This window comes from Salvelinus fontinalis, chromosome 27 (assembly GCF_029448725.1).
Source record: "Salvelinus fontinalis isolate EN_2023a chromosome 27, ASM2944872v1, whole genome shotgun sequence".
Taxonomy (NCBI): Eukaryota; Metazoa; Chordata; class Actinopteri; order Salmoniformes; family Salmonidae; genus Salvelinus; species Salvelinus fontinalis.
Window position 1 is genome coordinate 19138090 of NC_074691.1, and position 19718 is coordinate 19157807.

The following is a 19718-nucleotide window of genomic DNA, read 5'->3' on the forward strand; positions in this document are numbered from 1 at the left end:
CTCTGCCACTGGCGGAGTCAGTATCTCTCTGAGAGAATGTGGGCTAAAATTGCTCATATGTATATTCCCACAGATGTTACATTGTAGACACTCTCAAGCAGCATTAGCTTGTTGGTAGTTGATTTAAGAGAGGGTTGAGTAGGGATGTCCACGTTCAACACAAACTTAAGAGGAATTCTCTAGACTCTAGAGTCTAGAGAATGATGGTATGTACTTTATCTTACACATTCATTTCACGTTTGTAGTTCCTACGTTTTATGCAATCAACCATGTGGGAGTGACATTCACAGAACTGATGTGAGTGCACTTATCCCAAGTATAAGGATACTTGGGACGCCTTGGCTCATGATATGTTGATTGGGTCATCACTTCAGTATGATTGTGAATGGATTACTTCTATTTGGTATGATAACTATCAAATGTAATAATATTGTTGTTGTCTATGCCACAGACTGTGACTGGCAGAGGAGAGAGAGATCCAGACAGAGGACAGGAGACCAGAATGACAACCATGCAAACCCAGGCAATCCCAGCGTACACACAGCTCTCAGGGTGAGACTTGTCTGTCTAGTCCCTTATCTAACACCGGACATGTATGGCCCAGATATCCTCAGAACTGGGATATCTGGGCTAACAGCTGCACTTTAAAACAACTTCTCAAATCGTTCACGATGGACCAAGTTGACCGCAGGCATCATGTCTACACCTGGTATTAAATTGTTGTTTTTATCTAAATGCATCATCATCTAGATAAATACAATAGTGGTGGTCCCCATGGACCGATCTCCATCCCAATACCCCTTTTACATGTACAGTTGAAGTCGGAAGTTTACATACACCTTAGCCAAATACATTTAAACTCAGTTCTTCACAATTCCTGACATTTAATCCTAGAAAAAATTCCCTGTCTTAGGTCAGTTAGTTCAGTCAGTCAGCAGCAAAGCACCTCCACAACATGATGCTGCCACCCCCGTGCTTCACGGTTGGGATGGTGCTTCCTCCTTGCTGAGCGGTCTTTCAGGTTATGTTGCTATAGGACTTGTTTTACTGTGGACATAGATACTTTTGTACCTGTTTCCTCCAGCATCTTCACAAGGTCCTTTGCTGTTGTTCTGGGATTGAATTGCACTTTTCGCACCAAAGTACATTCATCTCTAGGAGACAGAATGTGTCTCCTTCCTGAGCGGTGTTTATACTTGCGTACTATTGTTTGTACAGATGAACGTGATACCTTCAGGCGTTTGGAAACTGCTCCCAACGATGAACAAGACTTATGGAGGTCTACAAATCTTTTTCTGAGGTCTTGGCTTTCTTTTGATTTTCCCATGATGTCAAGCAAAGAGGAACTGAGTTTGACGGTAGGTCTTGAAATACATCCACAGGTACACCTCCAATTGACTCAAATTATGTCAATTAGCCTATCAGAAGCTTCTAAAGCCATGACATCATTTTCTGGAATTTTCCAAGCTGTTTAAAGGCACAGTCAACTTAGTGTATGTAAACGTCTGACCCATTGGAATTGTGATACAGTGAATTATAAGTAAAAATAATAATCTGTCTGTAAATTTGTCTGTAAACAATTGTTGGTAAAATTGCTTGTGTCATGCACAAAGTAGATGTCCTAACCGACTTGCCAAAACTATAGTTTGTTAAACTGCAAGCCCTAAGTCGGGATCAATATGACAACAGCCAGTTCAAGTGGAGGGCGCGAAATTCAAAATATATTTTTTTGAAATATTTAACTTTCACACATTAACAAGTCCAATACAACAAATGAAAGGTACACATCTTGTGAATCCAGCCAACATGTCCGATTTTTAAAATGTCTTACAGCGAAAACAGCACATATATTTACGTTAGCTCACCACCAAATACAAAAAAGGACAGACATTTTTCACAGCACAGGTAGCATGCACAAAGCCAACCTAACTAATCAAGAACTAACCAAACTAACCAAGAAACAACTTCATCAGATGACAGTCTTATAACATGTTATTCAATAAATCTATGTTTTGTTCGAAAAATGTGCATATTTCAGGTATAAATCATAGTTTACATTGCAGCTACAATCAGAAATTGCACCGAAAGCAGCCAGAATAATTACAGACACCAACGTCAAATACCTAAATACTCATCATAAAACATTTCTGAAAAATACATAGTGTACAGCAAATGAGACAGGCATCTTGTGATTCCAGCCAATATTTCCGATTTATTAAGTGTTTTACAGCGAAAACACAATATAGCGTTATATTAGCTTACCACAATAGCCAGAAACACAAGCCATTTCCCAGCAGCAAAAGTTAGCGATCGTAACAAACCAGCAAAAGATATATAATTTTTGACTAACCTTGATATGCTTCATCAGATGACAGTCCTATAACATCAGGTTATACATACACTTATGTTTTGTTCGAAAATGTGCATATTAGAGCTGAAATCAGTGGTTATATATTGTGCTAACGTAGCTACTTTTTCCCACAACGTCCGGATATTTTTCTGACACTTTTTCTGAAACACATATTCTGACCAAGTAGCTATTCATAAACATAACTAAAAAATACATGTTGTATAGAAAATGATAGATACACTAGTTCTTAATGCAATCGCCGTGTTAGAATTCTAAAAATAACTTAATTACGACATACAGCTTAGGTATGGCGAGAGAGTACCCAAAAGCTGGACGCAAACGACTAGTTCACATGTTCGACAAATATATGAAATAGCATCATAAAATGGGTCCTACTTTTGATGATCTTTCATCAGAATGTTGTACAAGGGGTCCTTTGTTGGGAACAATCGTTGTTTGGATTTAGAACGGCCTTTTTCCCTCTCGATTTAGCAAGCACACTTGCCAAGTGGCGCAAATCTCTCCATGTCAACAAACGGAAGAGAACGGAACACGGCAAAACTCCCGAAAAAATTTCAATAATCTGATTAAACTATATTGAAAAAACATACTTTACGATGATATGGTCAGATGTATCAAATAAAATCAAAGCCGGAGATAGTAGTCGCCTATAACGACAGCTTTTCAGAAGGCAATCCCCGGTTCCTTCTTGCGCCTTCCTGAAAACAGGAAATGGGTGACACGTCATTCCAAGAGGATTTATTCCAACTCAGACTAAGATAAACACTCCATTTCTTCTCTCACCGCCTCTTGACATCTAGGGGAAGGTGTATGACGTGCATGTATACTAATACGTATCATGCCCATTTATAGGCAGGACCTAGAACAGAGCATAGTTTTCAGACTTTCCACTTCCTGGTCAGGAAGTTTGTGCCAAATGAGTTCTGTTTTACTCACAGATATAATTCAAACGGTTTTAGAAACTAGAGAGTGTTTTCTATCCAATAGTAATAATAATATGCATATTGTATGAGCAAGAATTGAGTACGAGGCCGTTTGACATGGGCACCTTTTATCTGGCTACTCAATACTGCCCCTGCAGCCCAAACAGGTTAACAGGAAATTTGTGGAGTGGTTGAAAAAATAGTTTTAATGACTCCAACCTAAGTGTATGTAAACTTCCGACTTCAACTGTATACACCAAGTCAGAAACATCTAATCTCACTGAATGCACTGCCAAAAATCCAATCACGGGATGCATTTTATTATAAATTGTAGGTGTTGCCTACTTGGCGAGGTCTAAACATTTTCAAGAATATAGCCCTTTACCTATGGGTTCTCTTCGGCGATTAAGCACATCACCATTTTACGACATTCATCTCATGTCAGTCATCCACCAATCCCTCCAGAGCCCCTTCCAATCTGCTTCTTGTGTCCTTCAATCATTTGGTTGGGATAGAAATTGAGCATATGGAATGTTTCATATACACTGTACAGTACAGAAGATTCACCATGTTAGGAGTGTGTATTGGAGGCGAAGCCAGGTGCAGGAGAGCAGAGTGTAGTGATCAGGCGCACTTTTTATTCCGGTCCAAAATGACAGCACAAAGTAACATAAAATGTGCCCAAACACGGAACATAGACAAAAAGTAATGCGCGTAACAATATCCACAATTCCAAAATACACGTAACACAAACAATCTTACACAAAGACATGATGGGGAATAAATGCATATGGATTGATTGGGGAATGAAAACCAGGTGTGCAGGGAACAAGACAAAACAAATGGATACATGAAAAATGGTGACGTCCATATGCTGACACATGCACATTTGTGGCCTGCTGGACGTCATTTTGCAGGGCTCTGGCAGTGCTCCTCCTTGCACAAAGGCGGAGGTAGCGGTCCTACTGCTGGGTTGTTGCCCTCCTACGGCCTCCTCCACGTCTCCTGATGTACTGGTCTGTCTCCTGGTAGCGCCTCCATGCTCTGGACACTACGCTGACAGACACAGCAAACCTTCTTGCCACAGCTCGCATTGATGTGCCATCCTGGATGAGCTGCTCTAACTGAGCCACTTGTGGGTTGTATACTCCGTCTCATGCTACCACTAGAGTGAAAGCACCGCCAGCATTCAAAAGTGACCAAAACATCAGCCAGGAAGCATAGGAACTGAGAAGTGGTCTGTGGTCAACACCTGCAGAATCACTCCTTTATTGGGGGTGTCTTGCTAATTGCCTATAATTTCCACCTTTTGTCTATTCCATTTGCACAACAGCATGTGCAATTTATTGTCAATCAGTGTTGCTTCCTAAGTGGACAGTTTGATTTCACAGAAGTGTGATTGACTTGGAGTTACATTGTGTTGTTTAAGTGTTCCTTTATTTTTTTGAGCAGTGTAAAAGTAATCAGGTGCTGGAGTTAAAGAAACACAAGTACATTTAATGAGAATAAATGAGAAGCATAGAGAGATAGGCATACTGACATAATGATGAACCTGTAATTGCATTCTCTGTGTGGACTGTGAATGCATCTCATCTCCGTATAGTATATATGCTGACTATTCTTTCCCCCGAAGTCCCCGCACGCACACACACACACACACAAACCCTTTCCAAGTCCCTGAGCACACATCAGTACGCTGAGGTCAACATTAAAACATGCAACAGCATCATTACGTGTCCTGCACAATCATCTCCCTGTAGTACAGTAGCGTCTTGAAGTCCCATGCAGACGATGCAGAATGGAAGGGGAAGTGCTCAAAGTTGCAGGTTAAAATTAAAATTAAAGACGTAAAAGAGCTGCAGTTCTCCCCTCTCTCCTGGTATCATCCTTATTCTTCGTTCTGACTAACAATCCGCTTTATTTTTTATGAGTCTTTTAGAGACCAAATCAAGAAGTACCACTGTTAGTTGTGTTGAATCAAATATGATCACTTGATAGTTTGATAATGCTGTGATTGTGCAGTGGTCTGGTCTTTCTCACACCTACTCACCCTCTATCCATCTCTCCCTCTCTCTCTATGTCTGCCTGTGGGACTGTTAGCTCATCCACTAGATTGAAGGGATGGAGTGACTCAACTGTGAGAGTCGGCTTGATTCTGTTCTGATAACTTGCTTCCTTGATGTCCTTACGCCCTTGCAGATTTGAGAGAATACTTGCCATCATTTTCCTCCTTGAATTACTTTCATTTCTATATATCGGTTGAGAACACATTCTCATTTACAACAATGACTTTTAGCCAGCCACACTAGTCCCACACTAGTCCTCCATTCTAGGGTCAGAAAGGCTCAGAAAATGTTGTCACCATCATACTGGAATCCAGCCTTAGTAGCCATCTTAACACTCAGCATGACAAATTGAGTGTGCTATGTAATGACCGTACAGTGTTCCGTGCAAACAGAGCTGACCAGATGACAGTGACCGTTCAACCATGCAAGTGAGTGTTTGACGGTATGATAGGTGACCACGCTGAACACGTTGATTGAGCACGGTTGTGGTTATCGTGCATCGATTTCCACAGCTCCACACTACAAACCTTCTGCTGAGTGTGTGTGTGTGTGTGTGTGAGAGAGAATGAGTGAGTATCTTTCTGCCTGTGTATCAGGCCACATAGATGAGGAAGCTGCCACCCCCATAGTGAGGATTATACAGAAAGACTTTAGTTCATTTCAAAGCTCACCCTCAGACCACCCTTGTTGTGTCCTTTAAAGTGTTACTGTATAGAATACATCATTTCATTTATATCCTACTATAGAATGAAACCATCATACTTGACATGTCTCATGAGAACCTGTCTGACTGGAACTACTTCATTTTGACCTTCCCCATATAAAAAGAGTGGTATGACATACAGTAATGACATAACATGAAACAACTCGTAGTGACATTTCAGGTATGAGTTATTCCAGGACAAAGTGACGCTCCTCTTTTCCCTGTAGGCACCCCAGCCTGGCCACCCCACCTCTAGGGACCATCAACAGGCCCAGGGGCCCTACCAGAGCCCAGCTCAAAGGACCTACAGCGGGGACGTCCTGGACAGACACCCAGGGGTGTTCCACAGGGCCGGCCAGAAATCTTTCACCCCCAGGGCCCATAGGAACCAGCATGACTCCTTCCTGTCTCAGTATCGCTACTACACCCCACCGCCAGGCCAGAAGAAGGGACAGACTGAGAGGTGATGCTAACTGCTTTTGGGAGACAATTGCTGCTGTAAAATATGCTTGTTCTCGTTTAGAATCATGGCTTATGTACATTTATATGCCTTACACCTTTGAGCCCATTGAATTACAGAGGTATTGAACGCTAGCAGCAGTGTTAAAATATATCTAAAAAAAACCCACATTGTTCCGTAATCCTAATAGTTAGAGGCAGTAGAATGCATTAATTACAGAGTGAAAAGGAAGAGAGGGAGATAGAGGGAGAAAGACAAATGCATGCACAATTATTATCATAATGCAAATGCCAGTCCAGAATGCTAGCAGCGTGTTGTCGTTATTAGGCCCATCATCTACATGCAGTGGGCAATAAGCTTCATGCTAAGCAGGCAGAGAGAGCTAGCTGTTAAACACTTAAAATGAATAAAAAGGACTAAGAATAAAAACAGTTCAAAAGTACTTTTTTTAGAACTGCAGTAGCAGAGCAAGTTAAAAACCACATGAAACTGGCACCTAACACAGACGTGGCTCACCATAGTTAAAAGACATTCCACTGACAAACAATCTGGCAAAACTTCTTTAAGATGGCAGGTGACCCAATTACTGAACGGAAACACCTTTGTCAATTAACCACTTCCATTTTCTGGACCAATAGAAAACAAGAAACTTAACAATGAACACCTGACCGCAATTGGTTGAAAACTATGGAAAATATTTAGTAAATGGAATGTTTGATAAATGACAATGAAATAAGGACATACACAAACATAACTTCCTCTAAAACATACTTGGAATAAATACGCGTTGAAATGTCTTTAGTGAAGGCCACAGACCCAGAGGAAAGAATAAGTTGTTTTTTTTTAAATGTGAGGGATTAAAGAAACACACACTCACTTTCAATCATAAACACATAAACAGAAGGCACATGGACCTGTTGGTTTTCTCAATGGCTCATCACTATTCCTGTGCAGGCATTGGTCTTGACTCTCCTGACAATGATTATTAGCACCCCCCCCCCCCCCCCCCCGTCATCTTCATTATCTCCATCTGTTTTCCATCCGTCTATTTCCTCCTCTCCCTCTTGACAGGAAGAAGCATTCCTCTTCATCACAGAATACATCTGGGGGTAGTTGCCATGGTCACAAGGTCAGGTCAACAAGGAAGCACCTGTGTTTTATGTTACCGTTGCTTAATATGTTACATTACATAACCACACACACCACCTTATATATACAAGAGCTTGATTGAACCCATGTTGATAAAAGGTCAATGATCCAGACATAGCATTGTGGCATACCGGCATAGCACCATCATCATTAATGTGTTAACCCCTTCTCCCCTTTCTAGTATCCTGCACAGTGGTCTAGGAAATACAATGCGACAAACACAGGAGCCGATCAAGCTGTCAGGCTAGATAATAAGTAATTACTATGTCATTAATTAATAATATACACAGTTATGTAATGTAATAGTGTATGTAGCCCAGACATGCATGGAAGAGCTGCTAATGCCCATAGCAGAAAGAGGTCAATCTGTATTTGGAGTATTGAAGTAAAGACACCTGATAGACAGTAGAAGACACTGAGTTGTATCCCGTTACATTAAGCTGATATCAATATACATGAATACTGTATATGTATAGATTTCCAATCCACTGTATTGATTGTGTGGAATTCTATTCATATTCCCTAGGGAGGAAGAGGAGAAAGAGGGGGATGAGGAGGAAGAGGGGAAATATCTACAGTTCTTGGAAGATGTGACCAATGATATTTTACGCTACGGGTTCTACTCTGACAGGTGAAACTTTACATTCATGTTTTCCATTACATTTCCATGAATGTAAGGCGGGACGGCCGACAAGCTTTGGAGTCCCCTCTGAGATCGGGCCTCCCAGATGGCATACAGTATGTACACGTCATATGCCATATTTTAACATTTTTTATGACAGGACATAAGCTTTGAAACTCAAATTTCTTTCTCAACCTCATAATAATAATAATAATTTGTTCAGCTTCTATAGCTCTTTTCATTACAGAAAGAATCTCAAAGCCCTTGAAAATAAAAATTAACAAGCATAAAAAAGAATAATAATAAAAAGAATATATCAAATCAAATTGGATTGTTCACATACACGTGTTTAGCAGATGTTATTGTGGGTATAGTGAAATGCTTGTGCTTGTGCAATAATATCTAACAATATCTAACAAGTAATATCAAACAAATTTCACAACAATACACACAATACACACAAATCTAAAGTAAAGGAATGGAATTAAGAATATATACATATTTGGACAAGCAATTTCGGAGCGGCATAGATTGAAATACAGTAGAATAGAATAGAATAGAAAACAGTATATACATATGAGATGACGAATGAAAAATATGTAAACATTATTAATGTTCCATTGTTAAAGTGATTTCAAGTGATTTCAAGTCTATGTATATAGGGCAGCAGCCTCTAAGGTGCTACTGATGGCTATTTAACAGTCTGATGAACTTGAGATAGATGCTGTTTTTCAGTCTGTACTGACCTCGTCTTCTGGATGATAGCGGGGTGAAGAGGCAGTGGCTCGGGTGGTTGTTGTACTTTATAATATTTTTGGCCTTCCTGTGACATTGGGTGCTGTAGGTGTCCTGGAGGGCAGTTAGTTTGCCCCCAGTGATGCGTTGGGCAGACTGCACCACCCTTTGGAGAGCCCTGCAGTTGCGGGCGGTGCAGTTGCCGTACCAGGCGGTGATACAGCCTGACAGGATGCTCTCAATTGTGTATCAGTAAAAATGTGTGAGGGTTTTAGGTGCCAAGCCAAATTTCTTCAGCCTCCTGAGTTTGAAGAGGCACTGTTGCGCCTTCTTCCCCACACTGTCTGTGTGGGTGAACCATTTCAGTTTGTCAGTGATGTGTACGCTGAGGAAATTGAAGCTTACAGTACTAGTCAAAAGTTTGGACACGCCTACTCATTCAAGGGCTTTTCTTAATTTGTGCTATTTTCTACATTGTAGAATAATAGTGAAGACATCAAAACTATGACACACACATAAGGAATCATGTAGTAACCAAAAAGTGTTCAACAAATCAAATATATTTCAGATTCATCAAAGTAGCCACACTTTGCAATAATGATAGCTTTGCACACTCTTGGCATTCTCTCAACCAGCTTCACCTGGAATGATTTTCCAACAGTCTTGAAGGAGTTCCCAAATATCCTTTAGTAGTGTTTTTTTTTGCAGCAATTCGACCATGAAGGCCTGATTCATGCAGTCTCCTCTGAACAGCTGATGTTGAGATGTGTCAGTTAGTTGGACTCTGTGAAGCATTTATTTGGGCTGCAATTTTTAAGGCTGGTAACTCTAATGAACTTATCCTCTGCAGCAGAGGTAACTCTGGTGCTTCCTTTCCTGTGACGGGTTTTCCGGATTGACTGACCTTCATGTCTTAAATTAATGATGGGCTGTCGTTTCTCTTTGCTTATTTGAGCTGTTCTTGCCATAATATGGACTTGGTCTTTTACAAAACAGGGTTATCTTCTGCCTTGTCACATCACAACTGATTGGCTCAAACGCATTAAGAAGGAAAGAAAATCCACAAATTAACTTTTAACAAGGCAGCCCTGTTCATTGAAATGCATTCCAAGTGACAACCTCATGAAGCTGGTTGAGAGAATGCCAAGAGTGTGAAAGTTGTCATCAAGGCAAAGGGTGGCTACTTTGAAGAATCTGAAATAGAAAATATATTTTGATTTGTTGAACACTTTTTTGGTTACTAAATGATTCCATATGTGTTATTTCATAGTTTTGATGTCTTCACTATTATTCTACAATGTAGAAAATAGTAAAAAATTAAGACAAACTCTTGAATGTGTAGGTCTGTCCAAAGTTTTGACTAGTATTGTATATACAATGCCTTCGAAAAGTTTTCAGACCCCTTGACTTTTCCCACATATTTCTCATGAATCTACACATCAATACCTTATAATGACAAAGCAAAAAGAGGTTTTTAGAATTTTTTGCAAATGTAATAAAAATATAAAAACGGAAATATCAGATTTACATAAGTATTCAGACCTTTTAGTCAGTACTTTGTTGAAGCACCTTTGGCACCGATACAAACATAGAGTCATGTGCAAGAAGACTCTACAAGCAGCTTGGCACACCTGTATTTGGAGAGTTTCTCCCATTCGTCTCTGCAGATCCTCTCAAGCTCTGTAAGGTTGCTGAAAAGCTATTTTCAGGTCTCTCCTGAGCTGTTTTATCGGGTTCAAGACAGGGCTCTGGCTGGGCCACTCAAGGATGTTCAGAGACTTGTCCCGAAGCCACTCCTGCATTGTCTTGGCTGTGTGCTTAGGGTTGTTGTCCTGTTGGAAAGTGAACCTTCACTCCAGTCTGAGGTCCTGAGCACTCTGGAGCAGGTTTTCATCAAGGATCTCTGTATACTTTGCTCCATTCATCTTTGCCTCGATCCTGATTAGTCTCCCAGTAACCTGCTGCTGAAAAACATCACCACAGTGTGATGCTGCCACCACCATGCTTCACAGTAGGGATGGTGACAGGTTTCCGCCAGACGTGACGCTTGGCATTAAGTCCAAAGAGTTCGATCTTGGTTTTATCAGACCAGAGAATCTTATTTCTCATGGTCTGAGAGTCTTTATGTTCCTTTTGGCAAGCTTCAAGCGGGCTGTCATGTGCCTTTTACTGAGGAGTGTCTTCTGTCTGGCCTCTCTACCATAAAGGCCTGATTGGTTGAGTGCTGCAGAGATGGTTGTCCTTCGGGAAGTTTCTCCCATCTCCACAGAGGAACTCTAGAGCTCTGTCAGAGTGACCATTGGGATCTTGATCACCTCCCTTACCAAGATCCTTCTCCCACGATTGCTCAGTTTGGCCAGGCAGCCAGCTTTAGGAAGCAACCTTACTTTGCTACCTGACAAATTTACGGTTGTAACTTTTTAATTACCGTTTGTATTTTTAGTTTTTCCCTCACACAACTTTTTTTCATTCAACTTTTTCACTCCGGACGTTTTATCTGGACATGGTTCGTCAGGACCTCCAACAGCCGAAGCTAAGTAGTAACATTAACATGATGCCTTCTAATTGCAGTCGATGTACTCATAATATACAGGAGAACGATCGACCTTACGGCAAGGATGTCTGTGCTACAAGCACCGCTTCAGACGCAATCGTTAGGCAGGGGTCATTTCAGTGTAGGAAGGGATGAAACAACGTCTGTGCCACCAGTAAGTACAGATAATAACATTCGTATAAATCCCCTCGCACGGTCCCCACAGCCGGACAACTTTTTCATGGCTTCTGGAGGGAAATGCTGTAGGAATGCTCAACCTGTGTTGCTCATTCAGCCGAAAGGAACTTTCAACCGGTTCTCCCCATTAAGCAGCGAGTCGGAGTCAGAGGCCGAGCCTTCTCTAGTCTCTACTCCTCCCGTTACGGGGTCTGAGACGCCGAAGGCTCCCACTATTACCTCTAACTAATTGAAAACCCTAACGTTAGTCATTGGCGACTCCATTACCCGCTGTATTAGACTTAAAACGAATCATCCAGCGATCATACACTGTTTACCATGGGGCAGGGCTTCTGACGTTCAGGCTAATCTGAAGATGGCTAAAAGCTAAAACTGCGAGTGTAGAGAGTATAGAAATATTGTAATCCACGTCGGCACCAACGATATTAGGATGAAACAGTCAGAGGTCACCAAGCGCAACATAGCTTCAGCGTGTAAATCAGCTAGAAAGATGTGACGGCCAGAGACAAGTAATTGTCTCTGGCCCCCTCCCAGTTAGGGGGAGTGAGGAGCTCTACAGTAGTCTCACAACTCAATCGCTGGTTGAAAACTGTTTTCTGCCCCTCCCAAAATATAGAACTTGTAGATAATTGGCCCTCTTTCTGGGACTCACCCACAAACAGGACCAAGCCTGGCCTGTTGAGGAGTGACGGACTCCATCCTAGCTGGAGGGGTGCTCTCATCTTATTTACGAACATAGACAGGGCTCTAACTCCCCTAGCTCCACAATGAAATAGGGTGCAGGCCAGGCAGCAGGCTGTTAGCCACTAGCAAAGTCAGTGTAGTCAGCTCAGCTATCCCCATTGAGACCATGTCTGTGCCTCAACCTAGGTTGGGCAAAACTAAACATGGCGGTGTTCGCCTTAGCAATCTCACTAGAATAAAGACCTCCTCCATTCCTGCCATTATTTAAAGAGATCGTGATACCTCACATCTCAAAATAGGGCTACTTAATGTTAGATCCCTCACTTCCAAGGCAGTTATAGTCAATGAACTAATCACTGATCATAATCTTGATGTGATTGGCCTGACTGAAATATGGCTTAAGCCTGATGAATTTACTGTGTTAAATGAGGCCTCACCTCCTGGTTACACTAGTGACCATATCCCCCGTGCATCCTGCAAAGGCGGAGGTGTTGCTAACATTTACGATAGCAAATTTCAATTTACAAAAAAAACCTGACGTTTTCGTCTTTTGAGCTTCTAGTCATGAAATCCATGCAGCCTACCCAATCACTTTTTATAGCTACTGTCCAGGCCTCCTAGGCCATATACAGCGTTCCTCACTGAGTTCCCTGAATTCCTATCGCACCTTGTAGTCATAGCAGATAATATTCAAATTTTTGGTGACTTTAATATTCACATGGAAAAGTCCACAGACCCACTGGCTTTCAGAGCCATCATCGACTCAATGGGTTTTGTCCAACATGTCTCTGGACCTACTCACTGCCACAGTCATACTCTGGACCTAGTTTTGTCCCATGGAATAAATGTTGTGGATCTTAATGGTTTTCCTCATAACCATGGACTATGGGACCACCATTTTATTACGTTTGCAATCGCAACAAATAATCTGCTCAGACCCCAACCAAGGAGCATCAAAAGTCGTGCTATAAATTCTCAGACAACCCAAAGATTACTTGATGCCCTTCCAGACTCCCTCTGCCTACCCAAGGACGACAGGGGACAAAAATCAGTTAACCACCTAACTGAGGAACTCAATTTAACCTTAGATGCAGTTGCACTCCTAAAAACTAAAAACATTTGTCATAAGAAACTAGCTCCCTGGTATACAGAAAATACCCGAGCTCTGAAGCAAGCTTCCAGAAATTGGAACGGAAATGGCGCCACACCAAACTGGAAGTCTTCCGACTAGCTTGGAAATACAGTACTGTGCAGTATCGAAGAGCCCTCACTGCTGCTGGATCATCCTATTTTTCCAACTTAATTGAGGAAAATAAGAACAATCCGAAATGTATTTTTGATACGGTCGCAAAGCTAACTAAAAGCAGCATTCCCCAAGAGAGGATGGCTATCACTTCAGCAGTAATAAATTCATGAACTTCTTTGAGGAAAAGATCATGATCATTAGAAAGCAAATTACGGACTTGTAACGGCTGTTTGAAGAAGAGGACCAAGGTGCAGCGTGGTACGTGCTCATGATGTTTATTAATAACCTGAACACTGAAACAAAAAACAAAAGTGGAACAAAACGAAACTGTCCTGTCTGGTGCAGACACAAAACAGAAAACAATTACCCACAACACACAGCTGGAAAAAAGGCTACCTAAGTATGGTTCTCAATCAGAGACAACGATAGACAGCTGCCTCTGATTGAGAACCACACACGGCCAAACACAAATAAATAGAAAGCATAGAAAAATTAACATAGAATGCCCACCCCAACTCACGCCCTGACCAAACCAAAATAGAGACATAAAAAGGATCTCTAAGGTCAGGGCGTGACAGGACTCCCCTTTAAATCTGCGTATTTCTCCAAAGCTCAGTTGCCTTGAGTCTGCACAACTCTGCCAGGACCTAGGATCAAGGGAGACACTCAAGTGTTTTAGTACTATATCTCTTGACACAATGATGAAAATAATCATGGCCTCTAAACCTTCAAGCTGCATACTGGACCCTATTCAAACTAAACTACTGAAAGAGCTACTTCCTGTGCTTGGACCTCCTACATTGAAAATAATAAACGGATCTCTATCCACCGGATGTGTAACGAACTCACTAAAAGTGGCAGTAATAAAGCCTCTCTTGAAAAAGCCAATCCTTGACCTTGAAAATATAAAAAACTATCGTCCTATATCGAATCTTCCATTCCTCTCTAAAATGTTAGAAAAAGTTGTTGCGCAGCAACTCACTTCCTTCCTGAAGACAAACAATGTATACGAAATGCTTCAGTCTGGTTTCAGACCCCATCATAGCACTGAGACTGCACTTGTGAAGGTGGTAAATTACCTTTTAATGGCGTCAGACCGAGGCTCTGCATCTGTCCTCGTGCTCCTAGACCTTAGTGCTGCTTTTGATACCATCGATCACCACATTCTTTTGGAGAGATTGGAAACCCAAATTGGTCTACATGGACAAATTCTGGCCTGGTTTAGATCTTATCTGTCGAAAAGATATCAATTTGTCTCTGTGAATGGTTTGTCCTCTGACAAATCAACTGTAAATTTCGGTGTTCCTCAAGGTTCCGTTTTAGGACCACTATTGTTTTCACTATATATTTTACCTCTTGGGGATGTCATTCGAAAACATAATGTTAACTTTCACTGCTATGCGGATGACACACAGCTATACATTTCTATGAACCTGGTGAAGCCCCAAAATTGCCCTCGCTAGAAGCCTGTGTTTCAGACATAAGGAAGTGGATGGCTGCAAATGTTCTACTTTTAAACTCGACAAAACAGAGATGCTTGTTCTAGGTCCCAAGAAACAAAGAGATCTTCTGTTGAATCTGACAATTAATCTTGATGGTTGTACAGTTGTCTCAAATAAAACTGTGAAGGACATCGGCGTTACTCTGGACCCTGATCTCTCTTTTGAAGAAGATATCAAGACTGTTTCAAGTACAGCTTTTTTTCTATCTACGTAACATTGCAAAAATCAGAAACTTTCTGTCCAAAAATGATGCACAAAAATTAATCCATGCTTTTGTTACTTCTAGGTTAGACTACTGCAATGCTCTACTTTCCGGCTACTCGGATAAAGCACTAAATAAACTTCAGTTAGTGCTAAATACGGCTGCTAGAATCCTGACTAGAACCCCAAAATGTGGGCTTCCTGTTAAGGCAAGGGCTGATTTCAAGGTTTTACTGCTAACCTACAAAGCATTACATGGACTTGCTCATACCTATCTTTCCGATTTGGTCCTGCCGTACATACCTACACGTACGCTACGGTCACAAGACGCAGGCCTCCTAATTGTCCCTAGAATTTCTAAGCAAACAGCTGGAGGCAGGGCTTTCTCCTATAGAGCTCCATTTTCATGGAATGGTCTGCCTACCCATGTGAGAGACGCAGACTCGGTCTCAACCTTTAAGTCTTTACTGAAGGCTCATCTCTTCAGTAGGTCATATGATTGAGTGTAGTCTGGCCCAGGAGTGTGAAGGTGAACGGAAAGGCTCTGGAGCAACGAACAACCCTTGCTGTCTCTGCCTGGCCGGTTCCCCTCTCTCCACTGGGATTCTCTCTAACCCTATTACAGGGGCTGAGTCACTGACTTACTGGTGCTCTTCCATGCCGTCCCTAGGAGGGGTGCGTCACTTGAGTGGGTTGAGTCGCTGACGTGGTCTTCCTGTCTGGGTTGGTGCTCCCCCCTTGGGTTGTGCAGTGGCGGAGATCTTTGTGGGCTATACTCGGCCTTGTCTCAGGATGGTAAGTTGGGGGTTGGAGATATCCCTCTAGTGGTGTGGGGGCTGTGCTTTGGCAAAGTGGGTGGGGTTATATCCTGCCTGTTTGGCCCTGTCCGGGGGTATCATTGGATGCGGCCACAGTGTCTCCTGACCCCTCCTGTCTCAGCCTCCAGTATTTATGCTGCAGTAGTTTATGTGTCGGGGGGCTAGGGTCAGTCTGTTATATCTGGAGTATTTCTCCTTTCTTATCCGGTGTCCTGTGTGAATTTAAGTATGCTCTCTCTAATTCTCTCTTTCTCTCTTTCTTTCTTTATCCCTCTCGGAGCACCTGAGCCCTAGGACCATGCCTCAGGACTACCTGGCACGATGACTCCTTGCTGTCCTCAGTCCACCTGGCCGTGCCGCTGCTCCAGTTTCAACTGGTCTGCCTGCGGATATGGAACCCTGACCTGTTCACCGGACGTGCTACCTGTCCCAGACCTGCTGTTTTCAACTCTCTAGAGACAGCAGGAGCAGTCAAGATACTCTCAATGATCGGCTATGAAAAGCCAACTGACATTTACTCCTGAGGTGCTGACTTGTTGCACCCTCGACAACTACTGGGATTATTATTATTTGACCATGCTGGTCATTTATGAACATTTGAACATCTTGGCCATGTTCTGTTATAATCTCCACCCGGCACAGCCAGAAGAGGACTGGCCACCCCTCATAGCCTGGTTCCTCTCTAGGTTTCTTCCCTAGGGAGTTTTTCCTAGCCACCGTGCTTCTACACCTGCATTGCTTGCTGTTTGGGGTTTTAGGTTGGGTTTCTGTACAGCACTTTGATATATCAGCTGATGTAAGAAGGGCTATATAAATACATTTGATTTGATTTAATAACAGAGAGTAGGTCTGGACTATGTTTCAAGCCTCCAACAGATGGGGCGACAGTTGAGAGGGATCCACATAGCTGGAGCAGAGGAAGGGGTTTGTCAACAGGTGGGGTTTAGCATGTCCTCTGCTGGCATGCAGGCAGCACAGTTCACTCTTCATTCAAGGTGTCTCACCAATGCCTCGCCATTCTCGCTGTCACCTTGCGGGGGGCCCTGTGAAAATACATACAAATACACTACGCTACTACTCAGACTTTTTACTTATTGAAGTGTTACATTTGAATTGAGTATGACTGCTGAGTATGACTGTCGAATAGGTAACTATAAGTGTAAAAAGTGGTGCTCTCTCTTTTCCCAAAGTGTTCTGGAGTCCGTCCTCAGCTGGCAGATGACATGGAGACACGACCTGAGTCAGGTTAGTGCAAAGACACACACACAGAGCTTGATTTGGACTGAAATAGGTTCCCGGTACTCATTTTGGGTGCTGGTATTGTTTATATTTAGGTGCAGGAGCTCAACAAAACTTCTGAGCTTATATTCTATAAGAGGAACAGGAGCTCAAACAGTAGAACATTTTAGGTGCTCAGTTCCGGTGAGCTCCTGCCTAAGCACTGCACGCACGCACGCACACACACACAACTCTATCAAACACCTGTCTTACAAACTCCTCACATCTTTGCTGTGTAATGTAGTGCTTACTCTCATTTGCTTACTCTCATTTTGTATGCCAGTGCAGTATCTAAATCTGTTTAAGGCTATGCTAACTTGAGATACATACAGTACCAGTCAAAAGTTTGGACACACCTACCCATTCAAGGGTTTTTATTTGTTTTTATGATTTTCTACATTGTAGAATAATAGTGAAGACAACAAAACTATGAAATAATACATATGGAATCATGTAGTAATCAAAAATGTTTTCAACAAATCAAAATGTAGTTGTTATTTCAGAAGTTCCAGAGTTACCTCTGCTGCAGACGATAAGTTCATTAGAGTTACCAGCCTCAGAAGATGCAGCCCAAATAAATGCTTCACAGAGTTTAAGTTAAAGACACATCTCAGCTGTTCAGAGGAGACTGTGTGAATCAGGCCTTCATGGTCGAATTGTTGCAAAGAAACCTTTACTAAAGGACATCAATAATAAGAAGAGACTTGCTTGGGCCAAGAAACATGAGTAATGGACATTAGGCCAGTGAAATCTGTCCTTTGGTCTGACAAGTCCAAATGTGAGATGTTTGGTTCCAACCGCCGTGTCTCTGTGAGGTTCCTGTGTGGTTCCTATGCATGTGTGGTTCCTACTGTGAAGCATTGAGGAGGAGGTGTGATGGTGTGGGGGTGCTTTGCTGATGACAAGGTCGGTGATTTATTTAGAATTCAAGGCACACTTAACCAGCATGGCTAGCGCAGCATTCTGCAGCAACATGCCATTCCATCTGGTTTGTGCTTAGTGGGACTATCATTTGTTGTTCAACAGGACAATGACCCAACACACCTCCAGGCTGTGTAAGGGCTATTTGACCAAGAAGGAGAGTGATGGAGTGCTGCATCAGATGACCTGGACTCCACAATCACCCGACCTCAACCCAATTGAGATAGTTTGGGATGAGTTGGACCGCAGAGTGAAGGAAAAGCAGCCAACAAGTGCTCAGCACATGTGGGAACTCCTTCAAGACTGTTGGAAAAGCATTCCAGGTGAAGCTGGTTGAGAGAATACCAAGAGCGTGCAACGTTGTCATCAAGGCTGTAAGGACTGGGTGTCAGAGTGCGAAGTCAAACGCAGGAAACAGAGGGTGCAATAACAAATGTTCCCCTTTTAATGAACACTGAGAAACTAAAGTCACCCTTCTAATACACTGGGTCCTCACATAAAACTACCCCAGACACGGGGGGGGAATGAAAGCAGTCCAGTAACCACGTAGACACGTAGTTCAAAACAGACACCACGCTTAACAACTAATAATCCCGCACAAAGAACCGGGCGGGCCGGCTGACTGATAAGCCCAACTAATTACCAACAAATGAAAACAGGTGTAATCAATAAACACATAAGGAGGGGGAGAAAAGGTTCAGTGGCAGCTAATAGGCCGGTGACGACGACCGCCGAGCGCCACCCGAACGGGAAGGAGAGCCTGCCTCGGTCGGAGTCGTGACAAAGGCAAAGGGTGGCTACTTTGAATAATCTAAAATCTAAAATATGTTTAGATTTGTTTAACACTTTTTTGGTTAGTGCATGATTCCATATGTTATTTTATAGTTTTGATGTCTTCACTATTATTCTGCAATGTAGAAAATAGTAGAAATAAAGAAAAACCCTTGAATGAGTTGTGTTCAAACTTTTGACTGGTACTGTATGTGGAACTCTATGTCTCTACCAATAATTTACATGAACGTTGTGCATGCTTATCTGAGGTTAGGAGTCAGAGCCTACCATGGTAGTATATGCAGACTTTACTTCTTGTTTTACCAGCCCGTCTGTTGTGTGTGTGTGTGTGCTTTGTGAGTTAGATTAAATGTGTTGTGAGCCGTCTGACCAGAACAGTTGGTTTGGCACCACAGGAGTCGCTCAGGAACAGTGAAACATCTGCAAGCCTCTGTTTCAAATCAATAATTATCCCTGTCTTCAGTGTGAAACACACAGATAGCAGGGAGTAAATAAAACCAAACAAAATTAAAACTC

At 42.3% G+C, this 19718-nt stretch overlaps 1 long non-coding RNA gene across 1 annotated transcript in view; it reads left to right on the plus strand.

The window, feature by feature from the left end:
• Nucleotides 1–17229: 17229 nt before the first annotated feature.
• The window catches only part of LOC129825238 (uncharacterized), a 32658-nt gene continuing 30169 nt past the window's right edge, over nt 17230–19718 (plus strand). The window contains exon 1 of the long non-coding RNA XR_008754837.1: nt 17230–17456. This is a non-coding gene — a long non-coding RNA (uncharacterized LOC129825238). The remainder of the gene's footprint in view (nt 17457–19718) is intronic.